The sequence below is a fragment of the Petaurus breviceps genome, unplaced genomic scaffold, assembly GCF_028583685.1.
Source record: "Petaurus breviceps papuanus isolate PSGF00001 unplaced genomic scaffold, PetGlider_PUasm1.0 189, whole genome shotgun sequence".
NCBI classification, from domain to species: domain Eukaryota; kingdom Metazoa; phylum Chordata; class Mammalia; order Diprotodontia; family Petauridae; genus Petaurus; species Petaurus breviceps.
Genome location: NW_027185809.1, coordinates 2,991,660 through 3,010,715, shown reverse-complemented (window position 1 = coordinate 3,010,715; position 19,056 = coordinate 2,991,660). Strand labels below are relative to the sequence as shown.

The 19,056-nt window shown below is 39.6% G+C and overlaps 1 protein-coding gene across 2 annotated transcripts in view; it reads right to left on the bottom strand.

Moving 5' to 3' along the window:
- The window catches only part of ACSL6 (acyl-CoA synthetase long chain family member 6), a 116,093-nt gene extending 106,608 nt beyond the window's left edge, over positions 1-9,485 (bottom strand). For both annotated transcript variants that reach the window (XM_069091816.1, XM_069091814.1), the window contains exon 1: positions 9,297-9,485. The gene's annotated coding sequence lies outside the window, so the exon portion shown is untranslated. The remainder of the gene's footprint in view (positions 1-9,296) is intronic.
- Positions 9,486-19,056: the final 9,571 nt, after the last annotated feature.

Below are 19,056 nucleotides of genomic sequence, written 5' to 3'. Positions count from 1 at the left end.
ATCACCCACATTTCTTCATCTTATGCATAAGGAAGCATAAAATATTTTTGCTAAATCCTTTGCTTGACATCTAAGTCAGCTAAGCATACAACCTAGTAATCTTGTCAAAAAAGGAAATAAGATTATTTTGTCACAACCTATTTCTAAAAGTCTTCCAAGTTTCATCTGAAATTTTACATTTCATTATTCTTGGGGGGGGGGAGTATAGTAGTACTTTATTCTATTAATATGACAATTAGCTTAGCCATTCCCCCAAAGGATAACCTCTTAGGTTACCAATTTTTACCTAAAATAAAAAGAACTGCTATAAATATATTTGTACGTGTAGATCCTTTTCTAGCCCTCTAAAGTTTTCTTTTGGAAGGATGATATAGCATTAAATAAGTAATTTAACTTCGGTAGTATATTATTTTTATTACATTTTGACATGACCTTTTTTTGTTGTTCAGTTGTGTCTGACTCTTGAGGACCCCATTTGGAATTTTCTTGGCAAAGATACAGGAGTGGTTTGGCGTTTCCTTCTCCAGCTCATTTTACAGATAAGGAACAGAGGCAAAGAAAGTTAAGCCCAGGGTCATGATAGCTAGGAAGTGTCTGAGGACGGAGTTTAACCCAGGTCCTCCTGACTCCAGGGCTGGTGCTTCTATCCACAGCACCATCTAGCTGCGTAACCACATATTACCAGATTCTATTTTCCCATCTATTCTGCTATCATTCCATTTTATGGATGAGGTCATCTCGTTCACATTACCAGTTAAGACTTTTAACTGTGTTATTTCATTTCATCCTGTCCTCTCGTCCTTTCACCTTTCTTTGTTCTGACCTCCCTCTTTACAAATAAGAAGGTGGTTGGCTGATCCTGTAAGTGAAACAGCTTGTCTCCTCCATGTTACAACTCTTCCCTTCTTCCTTCCTTCTTGATCCTAGGTTTTTCTTTCTTCTTTTCCTTTTAACCTCCTTCTTCATCTTCCTTCCTCTAACATTTTCAGTTGTTTTGCTTACAGCTATTCCCTTACTTAATCGGTCCTCCCTTAGACCCATCTCTACTCCTCCTCCGTCCCTAGGCCCTATTTTCCCTTTTGAGTCTAATATATTTTTATATTATTGTTTGTGTAAGTATGTATATGTGTAAAATTGTATTCAATCTTCCTTTAACTCATTCAGATGAAAGTCAAATTCCTATGATGCCTTTTCCTCAACCCTTTCTTCCATGGCCGTACACTCTTCATCTCACACATCTGTCTTATGCAATCATGCTTTCCTCCCTGCCTTCCTCCACGCACCCCAAGTTCAGTTTTGTCTCTCCTGTTTTTGTCTTCTAAGTCATTAAAACAAAGCAAAATTACACATAGACACATTATCATTTAAAATTTTCTTTGTGACCTTTTAGCATATTAGGATGCTTCTTATCTCCCTCTTAACGTATGAATAAAATATCCCTACATATTCCTTTCCAATTAAACAAATATGTATACTATTCTATTTTTTTTCTTGGTGCCATCATTATCATTCCAAATATCTATGCAATTCTGTACTTTTTTTTTTAAAAGCAATTGGGGTTAAGTAACTTGCTCAAGGTTACATGGCCGGTTATTTTGTCTGAGTGTTAAGTGTCTGAGTCCGGAATTGATCCCGGGTCTCCCAACTCGGGGACCAGCGCTCTTACTGTGCCACTTGGCCACCCTCAGTTCTGTACTTTTTTAAAAATCAGGAACACTTGAAAATCTTCTATTCCTGATCCATCCTTCCTTTCATAGTATTAGACTTGGTTTTGCCAAATAGGTTCTCATTAGCTGTAAACCTTCATCTCTTGCCTTTCAGGAATATCATATTCCAAGTTCTCTTCTCCTTTATGTGTTGGCTATTACATCTTGTATAATAATTACTATAACTCCTTGGTATTTAAATTCATTTTTTTGACTGCTTATAGTAAATTTTATTCTACTTGGAAGCTCAGGATTTTGGCTATAATTTCTTTCTGAAGGGGTTAATTTACTTTGTTATTTTTTCTTTCATGCTTTTCAATTCTATGTCTTTTGTCTTGTTTCCTCTGGCCAGGGCATTTTTTTTTCCTCTAAGGCTTTACTTGGATTTGTGGGGTATCTGTTCCCTTGGGGTTTATTCCCTAAGAGTCCCTCAAGCCATGTTATTATTATTATTTTTTTTTTTTTGCTTTTTGGAGGGCTAGTAAGTGTGTCAAGTGTCTGAGGCTGGATTTGAACTCAGGTCCTACTGACTCCAGGGCCGGTGCTCTATTCACTGAACCACCTAGCCGCCCCAAGCCATGTTATTTTCACATGATGGTCAGAGTTTGTCTCTGTTTCTTCAAGATGTGGGAGGAAGGGAGTTGTGCTCGAGTAAAACTCTGCAACTGAAAGATTTGGACAGGATATGCCAGGTCCTAAGTAGTCTGCCAGATTAGATCCTCCTTAAAGAGACTCCAGAGTCTGCCTGCTGTCCTTCCTTCCTGGTTCTGGTCTCAGGGGTTATTCTTGTGCTGGATTTCCACCACAGGCTTCAGGAACTATTCAGACTGGATTCTGGCTAGGGTCTTTCTCCTAGTTTGGTTAGGGCCACTGATACCCACAGGACCCTGTTCAGAATGGTCTGAAACTGCTCTCTCTGCTAAGCTAGGACTTGGTTAGGGGCTTTGTTGTGACTAGGGAAGCGTCAGGATCTGTGTCCTGAAGTACCTTACTGGACCATCCAGAATGGCCCAAGACTGCTCCCTCCAGAGTTGGATTTTTGCTGGGTTTAGTTGTTTGCCTGGCTTGGGCAGAGAGTACTATGCTAGATGGGCCCCAGAATACCCCTAAGTCACATTCCTGTAACCCTGAGTCTCAGGGAAGGCTTGGGTTTGGCTCTATTTTGTTGCGTACTTTAGAATTTGGGCAGAAAGGGCTGGTACTACCCTTACTCTAGCATCTCTAGCCCAGGATCTCCAAAGGACTTAAGAAGTCCATCTGTGGATTCCTGAGTTAAGATTAGGTAATGATCTAGAGGTGACTGTTTCTGTGGCCTAAGTCCCAATGGGAGTGTTTTGAGGGATCTGGATTCCTTGGTATCCTAAGACATGTTCTCTATGTGACCACTTCCTTTTCTAAATTTCATAAACCACCCCCATAATGATTCAACTTCTAGAATTTTGGTTGAAATTGCAGTCAATTTCTCTGACTTATATTGTGTAGACATTTTTCTTTTTAGAAAAAAGGGGACAACATTTGATAAGACTTGGTGACATATTAACCATAGGCACTAAAGGGAAAAGGGAGTTGGAGATACATTCTAACAATTTTATGTAGTTGCCACAGTCACATTACTTATACTTATTTCTGATGGCATATGTTCCTATATGGTACAAAATACAGCTAGGTCCTGTGTAGTATGAATAATGAATACCATGAAGTAGTCATATGTATACAAACTCATACTATTTGAAATTATAATTATGTAAAATATGGTAACTGGTTGTAGTTCAATGGAAATATGCTATGCCAATTTGAATACTATGATCACTCTTATGATTAATTATACATTCCAAGGCATCTCAAAAATGGTTCAAATTTACATCTCATTTATTTCTTTTTTTTTTTAAGCAATTGGGGTTAAGTAACTTGCTCAAGGTTACACGGCCAGTTATTTCTGGGTGTGGTGCTAAGTATCTGAGCCTGGATTCGATCCCAGGTCATCACGAGTCTGGGGCCAGTGTTCTTACTCACTGTGCTACCTGGACGCCCTACATCTCATTTATTTAGTTTTCTTAAAAGTCTCAAAAAAAATAGCTACAGTGAATCCAGGAATGTTTATGATAAACTTGTATTTAACCAATTTTTAAGGTTATGTTACAATACAATGACTGAAATGAATAGATTTAATATAATGAGTACTTGTGTAGATGACAGTCAAGTGTCCATCAAAACAGATACTGAACAAGGGAAGCTCTTCAAGGAGAAGCTGTATGCTGATCCAAAAGTGGAATAGGGTATCTTGGAAGGTGGTGGCTTAGCCTTACTCTCAAACTGATCAGTTTTCTCATCAATGCGGTTATTACCACTGGTAATACAATTCATTCATACCTTCAATCCTGTGAGACTCCATTGTCCATGCCCTCCTCTAAATTCATCACAAGTCTCCCATCCAATTCAGTGTGAAGCAGGGATAGGAACCTTCCTCACTTCCTCTTGAAATGCAGAAGGATGTGGATTGAACACATCGGCATCAGTTATCTCTTACCACATGACCAGGCTACCTTCTTTTTCACTCATATTTCTTTTACATAGTTTTTCCATTGTAATGCCTTGTTTATACTGTTTTAGAGTCTGCTCATGACTACTATGTTTTCCCATGTAATCCCATATTACATTGTGGATTAGTCTCAATTTCACTTTTTTTTTTTTTAGAAGATAGAGCATTTCTTGACTTGAAGACATAAAACAACACAAAGAATATTGATATTGAAAAGATGGATCTCTTTTTTCAGAAAAATCTTGGGGTCATTAAAAGAATTTTGCAATTTCCCAAAGGTAAGCCAACTTGCTCTGCTTTTCCTTTTCTGTTCTGGGTCTAACTCATTCTCTATTTGAACTCTCTATTCAATCTATCTATCTGGCCACACATAGTCTAGACAATAGACATTTACTAATTTGATTTTTCCTGTATAGTTAGTTATACCTAACTCTGTTGAGTGACTATGTATCTCAAAGAAGTCTCTGTAATATTCTAAGGCTTCAGGCAACTGGCACAATGTCATAAGGAGGATCTAGGAGGATCTCACTAAGGAATCCCTCTTCATCTTGAACTATGCAATGAACTTTCTGTATGATGGTAGTATTGAAGATCTTGGATGAGCACATTTCTCTGGTTTATGCCTCACTCGATAAAGAATATTGGTGTTTAAAAGATGTTTTATTCTGTTTTAGGGAGCTTGTGGTCATAGTAGGTTTCCCTTTAAACTGGAGAGACATGGAACTAGAAAGAGGGACACCAACTCTCCAAAGAAAGACTGGATACCCACTTGTATCTTTCACAGGGGAGATTCCTATTGAGGTAGAGATCGAACTATATAGCCTGTGAGGCCCCCTGAAGGGATCCCTTCCTACTTTGAGGGGTAGAAGAGACCTTGTGGGTCATCTAGTTCCAGCACCCCATCTTACAGATCATGAAATTGAGGTTCAGAGAGTATAAGAGGCTTGCTCAAAGTCACACATGTAATAAGTAGCAACATCATGGACAATGAATGAAACGCGGCAGCATCCACTAGCTCTTTAAGTACACTGGAATATAATTTGTATGGGGAAGGTGATCCGAACTTGTCAAGGAGACCATTTGTTAATATATCCTTCCTTATCTTGAGTTGCAACACATTATTATTCATTTGTGTTGTTTCTTGTAGCCCAAAGGCCTTTACCAAAGGCATGGAAAATAGAAGCAAATTAAATGCTGGATAGAGTTGACATTTTCTTTCATTGGTTATCATCCACTCCCAAGTTGGATGCCTTCTTTGATCCTCCCCCTTTCCTCAGCATAGTTTTTGTCCTCAGCATTTATCCCCTGCACCAGCCCATTCTGAGCTTGTTAGACTCTTAGCTAAATTTTTACAGGACAGCACTATATTTTTGTATTGCCTACCTTTGTACTTTGATCATGTTCATGACTTTCCAACTGTGAGATTTGGGGATGCTGGGATCTGGCCCTGACTAGGTTAGTCATTTGAATTTAAGCAGCACTCATTAGCAAACACATAGACTGTAAGGGGCAATGGTTAGATCAATTCTTCCAAATTCACATTGAAATAGCCTGTAGTTAAGTCCAAAACTATTTTCCCTTAGTCCTTCTGCTGAAATGATGACATAGGAACTAATAGTTCATATAAGAAAACAACATGAAATTGCGGTCACTTTCATGCTGACTGAAATATGACCAATATGGCTTTAGCACTAAGTGTGGTAAAATTTTCAAGGGCAGGGTGGAAATGGGGAGACCACCAAGTAGCAAGCGTGGAAGATATTGTATTTGGGGGAGAGAAGAGGGGATTTGAAGTTAAAAGATGTCATAGAATATGTCTCTGTTCTTTAAGGGAACTATTGGGATCCAAAGTCATCTACACTTGGATGATAAGACTTTTGTGTAGTGAGGCCTTAGCATACTCATAGTTTATAGAAGAGGAATATTAGAAAGCTGTTCAAAAGCTGAGTTCCAGAAAATATATGCCTTATTTACAGTGATGTGAACAGGATTTATTGGAAATAGCCCTGGAATGTTATCAGGAGACAAACTTAATTCCCCCAGCTAACTCTGCTTCTGGTTTTCTGTACTTTGACCCTATATATCTCTATCCTCCATTATGCTTTTTCAGCTTTCTTTTGTGTGCTGTCTCTCCCCAAGAGCCTACCTGGCCCCTTCTCCCTCCCCTATTAGAATATGATCTGCTCCAGAACAGCAACTGGCTTTGTTTTTGCTTGCATTTGTTATTGCCAGCACTTTGCACAGTGTCTGGCACATAGTAGGTCCCTAATAAATTATTTCTATTGCTTCCATTCCTTTGATCCTTTCTTTTCTTTCTTCCTAACCCTAGTTCCTTCTTTCTAATTCCTTCTTTCCTCACCCTAATTCTTTTCTTCCTCCCCTCCCTCCTTCTTTCTTTCTCTCCTTCCATGAGGCACTGTTTCAATTTAAATTTTTTTTTACCTCTAGTTCTTAACCCAATTTTAGCATTTAATAAATTCTTTTTCATTAGTTCATTCACTCAAGGAGCTTATAACCTAATCTGCTGGGGGGGGGTACAACCTAAGACACAGGTCAATAAAGTCAAGGTGATCTGGAAAGGAAGAACACATGAACAACTGAGGAATAAGTGTAGGTTTTATAGATAAGGAGGCAACTGAGCTGAGGCTTGGAGTGAGAAAAGGATTCTGAGAGACAGTCGAGGAGGGAATTCATTCTAGGCATGGGGATAGTTTGTGCAAATACCCCAAGATAGGAGATAATATAAAATATTGAGTTCAAGGAACAATTAATTTGGTTAAAATGTGTTACATTTGTGAAGCGGAGTAATGGAAAGGATGTTGGAGCCAGTTTGTGAAGGGCCCAATACACTTTCTGACTGACACATTTGTGTTTTATCTTATGGGAAAAAGAGTAATAGAATATTTTTTCTTTAAGCAGAGGGGCAGTATGGTGAAACCTGTGGTTTGGGATGATTATTTTTGCTGCTATGTGAGGGATAAACTGGAGAAAGGGACAAGAAAGAGGCATACCAATTGGGAGGCTATTTTAACAGTTTGGGGAAGAGATAATAGAGGTCAAAAGAATGAGGGTGATGGTCATGTGAGCAGTGTGAAAGGTACAGATAAGATAGCTGTGGTAAAATCAACAAGATTTAGCAACTCAATATTTCTAGGATGAAGAAAAGAAATCAAGGATTATTGTGAAATTTGCAAAGTGAGTGACTGAGAAGATATTATCCTCTCCAGAAAAAAGAGGTTTACTGAGAGACTGACTTACTGAATGACTGAGAGTATATTATCATCTTCATCAGAAAAAGGAAAATGTAAAGGTGGTCCCCATGTTACACCTGAAATACCAGTGGGACATTAAGGTCTAGATGTTTAGATGGCAGCAGCAGCATGGAACCAGCATTCCTAGGTCTAAATATATAGATCTGTAGGTCATCTTTGTAGAGATGATGATTGGATATATGTGACTTGACCAAGGGAGATAACAAAAAACAGAGGTACTAGTACGGGGCTTGGGTTCTTCCTTTGCCAGCTTTCACTGGTTCCCCTTCTTCTTCCTGACTCTTAACTTCGGACATTTCCCAATTTCTCTAACTTTAACTCTCATTCATTGCCCTTCCCAGATGCAGCTGCAGCCTAGAACACACATCAAAAGGGTAAAACCACTAATTGCTCTGCTTCATAGAGTAATGTCTGGAGATGAATTGCCCCAGTTTCCAAGGCATCCACATTCTAATAGTTTTAAGCCCAGACACTGATCAACCCCTTTTCAAATCAGGCACCTAGTTTCTGCAGCCAGGTCTTTAAATCTGACAATTCTGTCCATTCAGGTGGCCAGGGTACAGATTGGGTTAAACTACAAATGCAAATCATAAAAAGTAAAAATCTAGTTTATCAAGCACTAATTTTGAGAGCCCTTGTCCGATACAAGGTTATTCCAGAACTCAAAATAAAAAGTGTGGTAGGTCATTGTTGTGTTTGCTTACTAAAGCCTGCTTTAGGAAAATGTTGAGGGGAAACAGAAGGGATGCCCACATTTATCTGCCTTTTTCAAGACACTGAGTTGGCAAGGACCTATGAGATTTTTATTCTTTATTCCTTGTCATAAATTTACAACCTTAGCCTAGGAGCAGCCAGTGGTAGGAGGAAATTGAAAGGGCCTTCTAACTGAAAACACTGGTGACTGTAAAATAGTTATCATTCGGAATTTTTACTGCTAGAGACTTTTTTCTTTTTGTAATTAATCAGTCATGTCCAACTCTCTGTGACCCCATTTGGAGTTTTCCTGGCAAAAATGCTAGAGTGTTTCTGCATTTCCTTCTCCCACTTATTTTACAGATGAGGAAACTGAGGCTAACAGGGTTGAATGACTTGCTCAAGGTCACACAGCTAGTAAGTGTCTGAGGCTAGATTTGAACTCAGGTCCTCATGACCCCAGGCCTGGCACTCTATCCCCTACTCCACTCAGCTGCTAGAGACACTCTTGGCAGAACTGAATCCAAAACACTGCAGCCTTATCCATTACCACTCAGCTAGACTTAGAGATCACAGGAGAAAAGGTATACATTCCAGAAAGGAATTCTGAATGTTAAACAAGTAACAATTTACATTTATAAAAGTCCCTCAGAAAATGCATCTCTATTCTTTTTTTTTTTTAGAGGTGAAGGACTATGGGTGTTGAATGTGCATATACTGTCGGAATCAGGTAATGCTTTGGGTACATTTGCTGAACTGTTCCTCACCTCTTCCACCCCTCCCCTTTAAGTGCTTGTCACAAGATCTGGCTCTCTGGATGGGAGGAAGGATATATTAAAAAATGAAGATGTTATAAAAACAAAAGATATCAATGACATTTAATTTAAAAAAATAAAGCCCCTCAGATCATCCCTAGAATCCAGTAGGAGCATACTGAAAAGCCAGACCCTACCGTGCACCGTGGGAGGCTATGCCACCTCAGCTTTCTTAAGAACATCGCTCTAATTCAACACAAAGCCCCTTCGGTTTTTCAAACAAAAGACCCTCAACCAACACTCTTCAGAAAACAGGAAGACCATCTCCTACCTTTTCAGTCTCTGAGATGTCTCAGGGCAGGAGAGACATCGAAATTTGCTATTGGACAGACACAACTCTTCTCTTTATAAAGGCTCATGAGCAGCCAGCGAGCTGCACTTGCTGTGCTGGGGGAGGACCCTTCACAACATTTTGAGAATGAAAGGCCTTTGGATGCTGCTGCGAGTGCCTCTGTGCAGATCCAAAGCAATTGCAACAGACTTAATGTTCTGAGATGCACTGGTTACTTCTTAGAATGTATCCTCTGTCTATGATCCAACCAATGCAGAGTTGAGAGGAAATCTGGCACAAATTTGGGCTCGGAAAAGTTCTTGCTGAAGAACTGTTGGCTGCAGAGGACCCTGGCCTCTTCCCCATCTGCAAACAGTTGGAAGGAGTTAAGCTTGGCTAACGTGAGCCTAGCCTGCATTTGAGACCTCACTAACGCTGCCCAAGACTGTAACCCTGGCTGTGCTGGACTTATCTTGAGCCGACGGGCCAGGCATCCTCTTTCCTCTGCTCCTGCCAAGGGGCATGCTTTCACTGCTGGCAGCATCTGGGGCTAAATGATACATGATTTTAACACATTCATTTAGGAAGCAGAGTAGAAATTGAACAGCTAGAACAAATGAGTATAAAATGTTCAACTGTGTAATTTTAATAGACCTTTCCTGGCTACTTCAGCTAAACACAGGAAGCATGATTCATCAACAAGGGTGAGGCAGATTACAACAGGAAACAAAAGTTAATGAAGGTAAGCCGGTAACTGAGCTACACAAAGTTTATTCACTCCTAGAGAATGATAAGATGCAACCTGAGTGAGCTGCTTAGAGACATCCTAGGCAAAGCCCTCTTCCACTATTCTGAACAAAGCTGATGTGCCAGGAGAGGCCCAAGATTCTTCAGCTTTGGACAAGGCCAGTCACTCTTCAGTCCACAGTCTAAATTCGAGAAAAGTCTATCAGTGGGGGGTCCAATTTTGATATTCTTTGGTCTAGGGTTGAAATGTACTTAAGATGGTCTGAATGTCTTCATTGTGAACATCTGAACCCCAGCCCTTTACTCCTAATCAGGGAGCGAGCAGTGAAGCAGGAGGTTCAGTCCTCATGACCTTTCAATAGCTCATAGTTTTGCCAGAACTTTTCGAGATGTTTGAGATCTATAAAGATGCAAACCAGTGTGCGAAGTAGATCAACTACATTCAACTTTAAACTACCATGACTTTCCCACTTTCTCCCCTCCCCCTCCCCAGCCCCATCTTCCTGAAGGAGCTCTGTCTGAGATTTTTTGTCTAGGTTAAGAATCTGATGCTTTACTTGATGGGGGAGGGGAGACACGAGACCAGAAAAAGTTTGCATGTTTAAACTAAATTAAATTAACATAGAGTTTTGTAAACCACACACTGTTAAAGCAGGAATTCATTAATTTCTTGGCCTTAGGGAAATAATAATTCCTCCTTTGGTGAATTTATGCTTCATGAATGTCAAAAAGGCTGCACACTCCCATGGTCTGTTAGTTATCTGACTGTTGTCCAAGGTCACCAGGAATAGGTGTTGTTTGTCTCATTTTTAGAGCCATATAAATGCAGGCTGTGAGGAAACAGACTGGGAAAGCTTAGATATTAAGCGTCACTGTCCTGCTTAGCGACTTATGGGCTTACATATACCATGTATGTAAATAGGTACATATAAGATGCATATAGAACAGATGGAAGGTAACCTTACAGGAGAAAGCATTGATAAATAGAGAGTGGAAGGGGGAGAATAAGGAATGGTGGGCAACTAGGAAAGACTTCCTACAGAAGGTGGTATTTGAGTTGGAGTTGAAGGAGCCAGGAATTTTCAAAGGTGGATTGAGTAGGTAGAGCGTTCCATATATAGGGGACAGCCAGTAAAGATATGGAGCCTAGAGATAGAGCCGTGTGTGTAACAGTAAGTAGGTCAGTATGACCTGACTGTAGTGCACATGAAGAAAAATAATGTGCAAGAAGACTAGAAAGATAGAGGTCAGCTTCAAATGATAAACACAGGAATTTGTATTGTACCCTAGAAATAATTAGATGTCATTGGAGTTTATTGAGTAGGGGACTATGGAGATATTTTAGGAAAATCACTGGGAACCATATGAATGGATGAGAATAGAGAGAGATTGGAAGCTGCATGCCCAGTTATAAGACAACTGTAATAGTCCAAGTGAAAGGTAATGAATGAGAACCTGAACTAGTGTGGGAGCTGTGGTAAGTAGAGGGAAGGTATCTATTTAAGAGATGCTGTGGAGGTTGATATGGCAAGATTTGGCAACTGGTTACGTATGTGGGATGAGTGAGAGTGAGGACTTGAGTATGACACCGAGGTTGGGAAGCTGGTGAATAGGAGGAAGGTGGTCCCTGGATCATAATTAGGAAGTTCAAAACAAGGTGGAGTTAGGGGGAAAGATAATGCATCATTTTGGACACGTTGCCTTTGAGAAGTCTATGGGACATTTAGTTTGAAATGTCTAACAGGCAGTTAGTTGTTGACGTAGTTTTGGAGCCCAGGACAGAAACTAGAGTTATATCTATAGATCTGAGAATCATCAGTTTAGAAATATACTTACTGAATCCAGGGGAGCTTAGAAGAGAGCGGGAGGTACCCAGAGTAGATGACTTCTTCAAGGAGATTAATCCCATTCTGACGTGATCATCCCTTCACTCAGGGTTGGAATTTTTATTGTCTTAACAGTAGGCTTTTTCACTCGAATTTTCCTGAACCATGTCCCATTTTAACAGCAATTAGAATTCTCATTTTATAGCCCTTAACAATCACAGTTCACAAAACACTTTACTGACTCTACAATATACAAGATACTTTCACCAGACTATGAAATCAGAGGAAGACCATGGCCATTATTTTCCTACGCATAGCACAGGGTTCAGCCATAACCATAAATAGCTCATTAAATGTTTCTTGTGGGGATTAAAAAACAAAACAAAACCAAAAGACAAACAAACTTAAGACTATGAGCGTAACACCACATCCAGGGCATCCTAACGTAAGTCTATGGTCAGATCGGTCTCTCCACCTCCCTCAAAGATGCCTTGAGTTTTTCAGCTTCCGTAGCTTCGTCCATAGTCTTCCTCCTCATCTTTCCTCTTTCCATCAGTTCAACTTTATCTGTCCTTTACAGCTCAGCTCACATTCTGGCTTCTCCATAAACACTGCCTTACATCTAAATTCTCTATTCCCAGCTTCAGGCAATCTCTCTGTCCTTTGAGGTCTTGGTATGACAGCTACCTGCTCAACATGTTTGGCAACGCATTGTATATGGCCTCGGGAAATCTCTTGCACTACTGTTTTGAAATGTTATTTAAACACTTCATGTTCTTTAGTTTTTTGTCAGTCTTTGAACATTTATGAAGCACCTACTATGGGCCAAGCACTGTGCTAAGAGTTGGGGATACAAAAAGAGGCAAAATACAGTCACTGTCCTCGAGGAGCTTTTTGCACATGTTTTTCTCATTCTTCAACTAGATTATTTGTTCCCTGAAAGGAGGGGGAAGGCCTCATTTATCTCTGTCCCTCTAGAGCAGCTAGATAGCTCAGTGGCTAGAGCACTAGGCCTGGAGTCAGGAAGACCTAAGTCCAAATCCAGTCCCAAACATTCACTAGCTGTGTGAAACTGGCCAAGTCACTTAACTTCTGTTTGCATTAATCCACTGGAGAAGGAAATGGCAAACCACTCTAGTCTTTGCCGAGAAAACCCTATGGATAGTATTGTCATGTCACGATCCACAGGCTCACAAAGAGTCGGACCACTGAACAGCAATCTCTAGGGCACAGTGCTCTTCATGAAATGGGCAGTAAGGAAATGTTTGAATGGATTTTGAAGTTATAGGGGTATATGTAAAAACATGCTACAATTCAGAAGCCAAATTAGACCAGAGGAGGGATTCAGTGGTGATAACTCTAATTTGATTTTTCAACAACAGAGAAGGCATCATGGAATAAGGAAAACATGGGTTCAGATCCTGCATCTGGTAACTACTAGCTCTTTGACCACTTAACATCTCAGTTTCCCAGGCAGTCTTATGAAACTATAAGTTATAGATAAGTTTCAGATACATGTCAGCCATAGAGAACTTCTATTTTGCTTAAACAAATCACAAGTATGGACCAATAAATAAATAAAATGACTTTGTGGGTAAGATGTCATTCATGAAAACTAATTTTTACTATATCTAAATGGGGCATCCTTGGATCTTGATAGTATGTAAAAATAAATTATAAATTAAGGAAGAGATTTTCCTTGCTCTTTAAAGACATAGAAAGAAATGACTGAGAAAAACACAAATTTTAGGAAAATTATTTCAATTATTTCCTTAAGTTTGGCACCTTCATTTATGTAAAAACAAACAAACAAATTAAACCCACCAAACCAATATGGGCCCTTCAGAAATCTACTCTTCTCTCTTATAAAAAAATTAATCAAATGCTCATAGAATGAAATGGCCAGGTTTGATCTTTGTTGTGAACAGTGTTACTGGAGCACTAAAGGAATTAATGCCTCTCAAGCTCACATCACATCTGGAGATCAGGAGCATCTGCAGTGCCTCCCAGGGTCTAGCCTCAATCTAATAGGAACATTGTCCTTTTGGATGAGCTCCCATCAGAAGTAGGATTCTCGATCCATGATTAAAGCCATCACAATTAAATAACTGATATTTATGCAGCACATTGAGGTTGGCAAAAAGCCTTTTATGCATTATCCCATTTGAACCTCACTACAATCCTGTGAGGTCAGTACTACAGGTCTTTATCTTCATCTCTGTTGTATAGATGAAGAAACTGAGGTTCGTAGAGGTTACATGACTTGCCCATGGTCACATTACAGTTAAACACCAGGGGAAGGATTTGATTGTACCTCTAAGATAGGACTTTTTTCATTGCCCCATCCTAGGGCAGGCAGGTGGTACGGTGATTAGAGTACTCAAGACTGGGGTCAAGAACACCTGAGTTCAAATCCAGACTCACACACTTTCTAGCTTTGTGACCTTTGACAAGTTATGTAACTTAAATTTTCTGATCTGTAAAATGGGGATAATAATAGCACTTAACCTCGCAGCATTATTGTGAGGATCAAATGACATAATAATTATAAAGTGCTTAGGACAGTGCCAGGGACATGGTACTATCTATATGTTATTTATTACTATTATTATTACCTGTTGGCCTATATCTATCTCAAATGAGCCCTTCCAATAACTTAGGAAAAAGAAGATTGTGTGACTCTATGAAGCACAGTTAGAAACAGCTGATGGAAGCTGAAGAGAGGTAAATTTTAGACTGACATAAGGAAAACCTTCCTAACACTTAGGGCTGTCATTCATTCACTTCCTTTAATAAGCATTTTATGAAGTTGCAACTATACACCAGATACTGCTCTTTGATTTTTCTAGTCTTTCATCACCTTACTGTAGTGGGAATGTAAATTTGAAGATCTTCCCTGCCCTTAGGCTAAAGTGCACCTGGAGCCTGGGGTGGGAGGCTTGTTTTTCAGTAGATACTTCTTGATTGGCCAGTGGGTCCAGAAGGTTGTTACATTCTCTGAGCCAGGAGAAGGCTATATAAGCCCTAATGTGAGGCTTTGTTTTGGGGCTTACTTGGAGAAGTGTTCTGTGATTTGATATGGATTCTGGGAAGCCGTTGTCCTGAGCCCCCCGGCTTTGAAAAAACCCAGATGTTGAAACCCAGATGTTGACTGGGTATGGATGTAATGGTTGGACAGTTCGAAATCTGTCTACTTGATCTGTTTCTGTCTTTATAATTCTGTCTGTATATTCTGAAGTTCGGGGTGCTGACCTCTTTCCCCTGAACGAGGTAAACGATACATGTTTGACTGATTAAAGTAAGCTTGTTAACCCATTTTGAGTTGCTTTCCTTTATCAAAGCAGATCCAAGAACCTGTATTGGCAGCGACCCTGAGGACGCTTGGGGTGCTTGCTGCTACACTTACCCATTCCCTACCTTTCCAGTTTTCCTACATCTTACCTCTCTTCCATTACTCCATTGACCCTAGTCTTCATGCTATTTCTTAAACAAAACTCTGGCTTTTTTCACTGACTGTGCCCCCATGCCTGGAATGCTCTCTCTCTCCGCATCTCACCTCCTGACTTTCTTCAAGTCCCAGATAAAAATAACTTTATGCATGAAGTATTTCCTGAGTTCCCTTAATTCTAGCGCTTCCCTGTTGATTATTCCTATGTTGATTATTTCTGATTTATCCTTGTTTGTACCTGGCTGTTTGAGTGTTGACTGCCTCACTAGACTATGAGTTCCTTGAGGACAGTCTTTTGTCTTTTTATTTCTAGGGCTTAGTACAATATCTGGAACATAGTAGGTTCTTTATAAATATTTGTTTACTATGATTAAGTTTTAATTATATCAGTGTTGAATGGTATGACATTAAGAAAATGATAAGCATAAGATTTCAGAAAAACCTGGAAAGACTTGTGTGAACTGATATAAAGTGAAATGAGCAGAACCAGGAAAATATTGTACACAGTAACAGCAACATTGTGTGATGATCAACTATGAATGACTTAGCTGTTCTTGGCAATAGAATGATCCAAGACAGTTACAAAGGACTCATGATGGAAAATGCTATCCACATCCAGAGAAAGAACCGATAGACTCTGAATACAGATTGAGGTGTACTATTTTCACTTTTAAATTTTTTTGGTGGTTTTTTCCTTTTGGTCTGTTTCTTCTTTCACAACTGTGACTAATATGGAAATATGTTTTACATGATTGTATATGTATGACCTATATCAAATTGCTTACCATTTTAGGAAGAGGGGAAGGAAGGGGAAGGAGGAAGAAAAATTTGAAACTCAAAATCTTGTAAAAATGAATGATAAAAATTGTAATTGGAAAATAGCTACTATTAAAAAGATAAGATTTAAAGAAAATAATAAGCAGAACTTAATATTATCAAAACCCCAAACATCCAAATCTATATTATTATAGCAATAGATATAGAAAAAGCCACAGTACTTTCCCCATAGCGGGGGACTTAATGCTAGTTGACTGACTAGGTATTGGAGATATAAGGACAAAAAAAAGAAAAATCCATTGCCTCAAAGGAGCTTAATTCTATTGTGTGGAAACAACTGTAAATATATAAATAAATGAAAATGCAAAACAAGAAGATACAAAGCAATTTGTCTTTTTCCTACAATTAAACAGGCTGTCTGTTTAATTGTACAGTTAGAGATGGTGAACTCTTCATCACTGGAGGTATTCAAGTCAAAGCTAGACTTGTCAGGGATACTGTGGAAAGGATGGGTGGATGATGGCTGCAGAGAGAGATGGATGATTCATGTGCTGGGAGGTAGGCTGGCCTAAATATCCTCTAAGGGCCCTTTTAGTTAAGACTGAACATTTTCATGGCATCCTTACTCTGAGTGGGGAAAGAGATGCGTCTCAAGAGGTCAGTGGTGAGGGGCATCAAGAGTTGACTCTGGAATGTAATTCTGCATCTCCATTTGGACATAGAACACAGACATCTGATGTCAACGGAATTCACCGTAATTTAAGCCAACTAATGCAACGGAGCTATAAAAGTTTGAGCTCAGAGGATAGGCAGCCTTTTCATCCTCTGTCACCTCACAAAAGCTCAGAATGGCAGACCTGGAAGGGACCTTAAGAGACCATGTAGTTCACCCCTTTGTGGCACATGAGTCCCACATGAATCATACATCCATCTTTTCCACGTGTCTGACAGATCCAGCCTTGACTTGAACAACTCCAGTGACAAGGAGCTCCCTGTCTCTGGGCCAGTCTCTTCCATTAGACTGTAATGTCCCTCAGTGCAAGGACTGTTTTTTGCCTCCCCAGCACTTAGCACATAGTAGGTGCTTAATAAATGTTTATTTACTGATCAGACAAATGTAATTAATATTGTGTGTCTATATGTGCCTCAGCCCCTAACTAAACCTTTGATAACTGAGGCCTAGAGAGGGAAAAGGATTTGCCCAAGGCCACAGTGTGAGCTGATATCAGTGTTGGATCAGGCAGGGGTGGGGAACCAGAACATTTCTATGAAGTTTGGATTCAGTCAGAGGGCTACACTTGAGGACCTAGAGGGCCACTTAATAGCCTTGTGACCTGGGTCAACTCATCTCCCTTCTCTAGACCTCAGTTTCTCTCTTTATAAAAACCAAAACCAGAAACTCAGTCTTTGACTTCTTTTGTCTTGGAATCTCGAGGACACTGAGGATAAGAGCAGATTCCAAAACAGATCCCATCTTAGTCCAGGTGATGCTACAAAGTTTGATCAAGGAAAAATATACCTTGCTTGCACCTTGTCATCACGGGAAGGTGGCATAGAACCCCAAAGCAAAATGCCACCAGGTACATGACACCTAGGCCCACAGGTAGCTGGAGTCCAGACCCATGAAGACAAAGTCACACAGCTCCTTTGGTTCACAGTCAGATGAATTGCTTGGCCCAGAAACGCCTAATAAGTCACACTTCATTGCTTTATCAAGAATAGATCATGCTAGGTCTACTCTAGCATATTTTTTTTTTAAGATTGTCTGGTAGACTGAGTCAATTGAGGCATCTAGGTTTTAGCATCACAATCAATTGGCAAACATTTATCAAGTACCTACTTTTTCCAGGCACTATGATAGTGGCTGGGTAAACCAAAGTGAAAGTGAAAATCTCAGCCCTCAAGGACTTTACATTTTATTGGATTTTTAAATGCTTTCTAAAGTGCCTAATAGATTCTTTCCTGATTATTTGGTAAACATATGGGAAGATATGGGCTAAAAGACAATAATTAGATGAATTCTAGAAATGGGTGAATGGCTGCACCTAGTCAGTTGTTTAATGCCAAGTTGGAGGGAAGTCTCCAGTGGAAAGCTCTAGGGATCCTTGGCTGGTCCTGAGTTAACATTCATATCAGTGACTTGAATAAAGGGACAGATTTTATGATTATAAAATTTTCACATAACTTACAGCTGGAAGGGATAGCTAAAAGACTGAATAATAGAGCCAGGATTCAAAAGCTCTTTGACAAGCTACAACACTGAGACAAATCTAACAAAAAGAAGTATAATAAAGAAAAATGAAAAGTCTTATGCTTGGGTTTAATAAAAATTCAACTTAACAAGGATAAGATAGGGACATATCGAATGGTACAGTGGAGAGAGCTTGACTAGGAGTCCAGATAACCTCAGTGAATTTTATCTCAGATATTTATTAGCTGTGTGATCCTGAGCAAGTCCCTTAAGCTCTGTTTACCTCCATCTCCTCATCTGTAAAATGGAGATTAATAATAGCACCTACCTGAAGAGTTGTGAGCATCAAATGACATGACATTTATAAAGTACTTAGCACAGTGGCTGCTACATAGGAGGCATTATAGAAATGCTATTATTCTTAATAATTATTATTGACATTGGTTGAACTAGAAAGCTACAGAGGGCATTTTTTAGGTTCTAAGGATTCTGTGATGTGATCTGAGACTAACAGATATGGTGTCTGGGAGGTTCAAGTAAAACATGTGAAGCACTTTGCAAACTATAAGGTGTTCTATAAATGTTAGTGCTTATAATTTCAAGAGCAATTTCATAACTGTTCATTTTTGTGTGTGATAGTAATCCCTGTCATGTGGAGACCTTCTAATATTAGACCTCCAAAACAGAAAATCTTCTTCCAGAAGGGCAGCCAGTGGCTATAAAGTGAATCAAGTTAAGCAGCTCCAGGTGTCAACTCTTCCATTCCAAGGC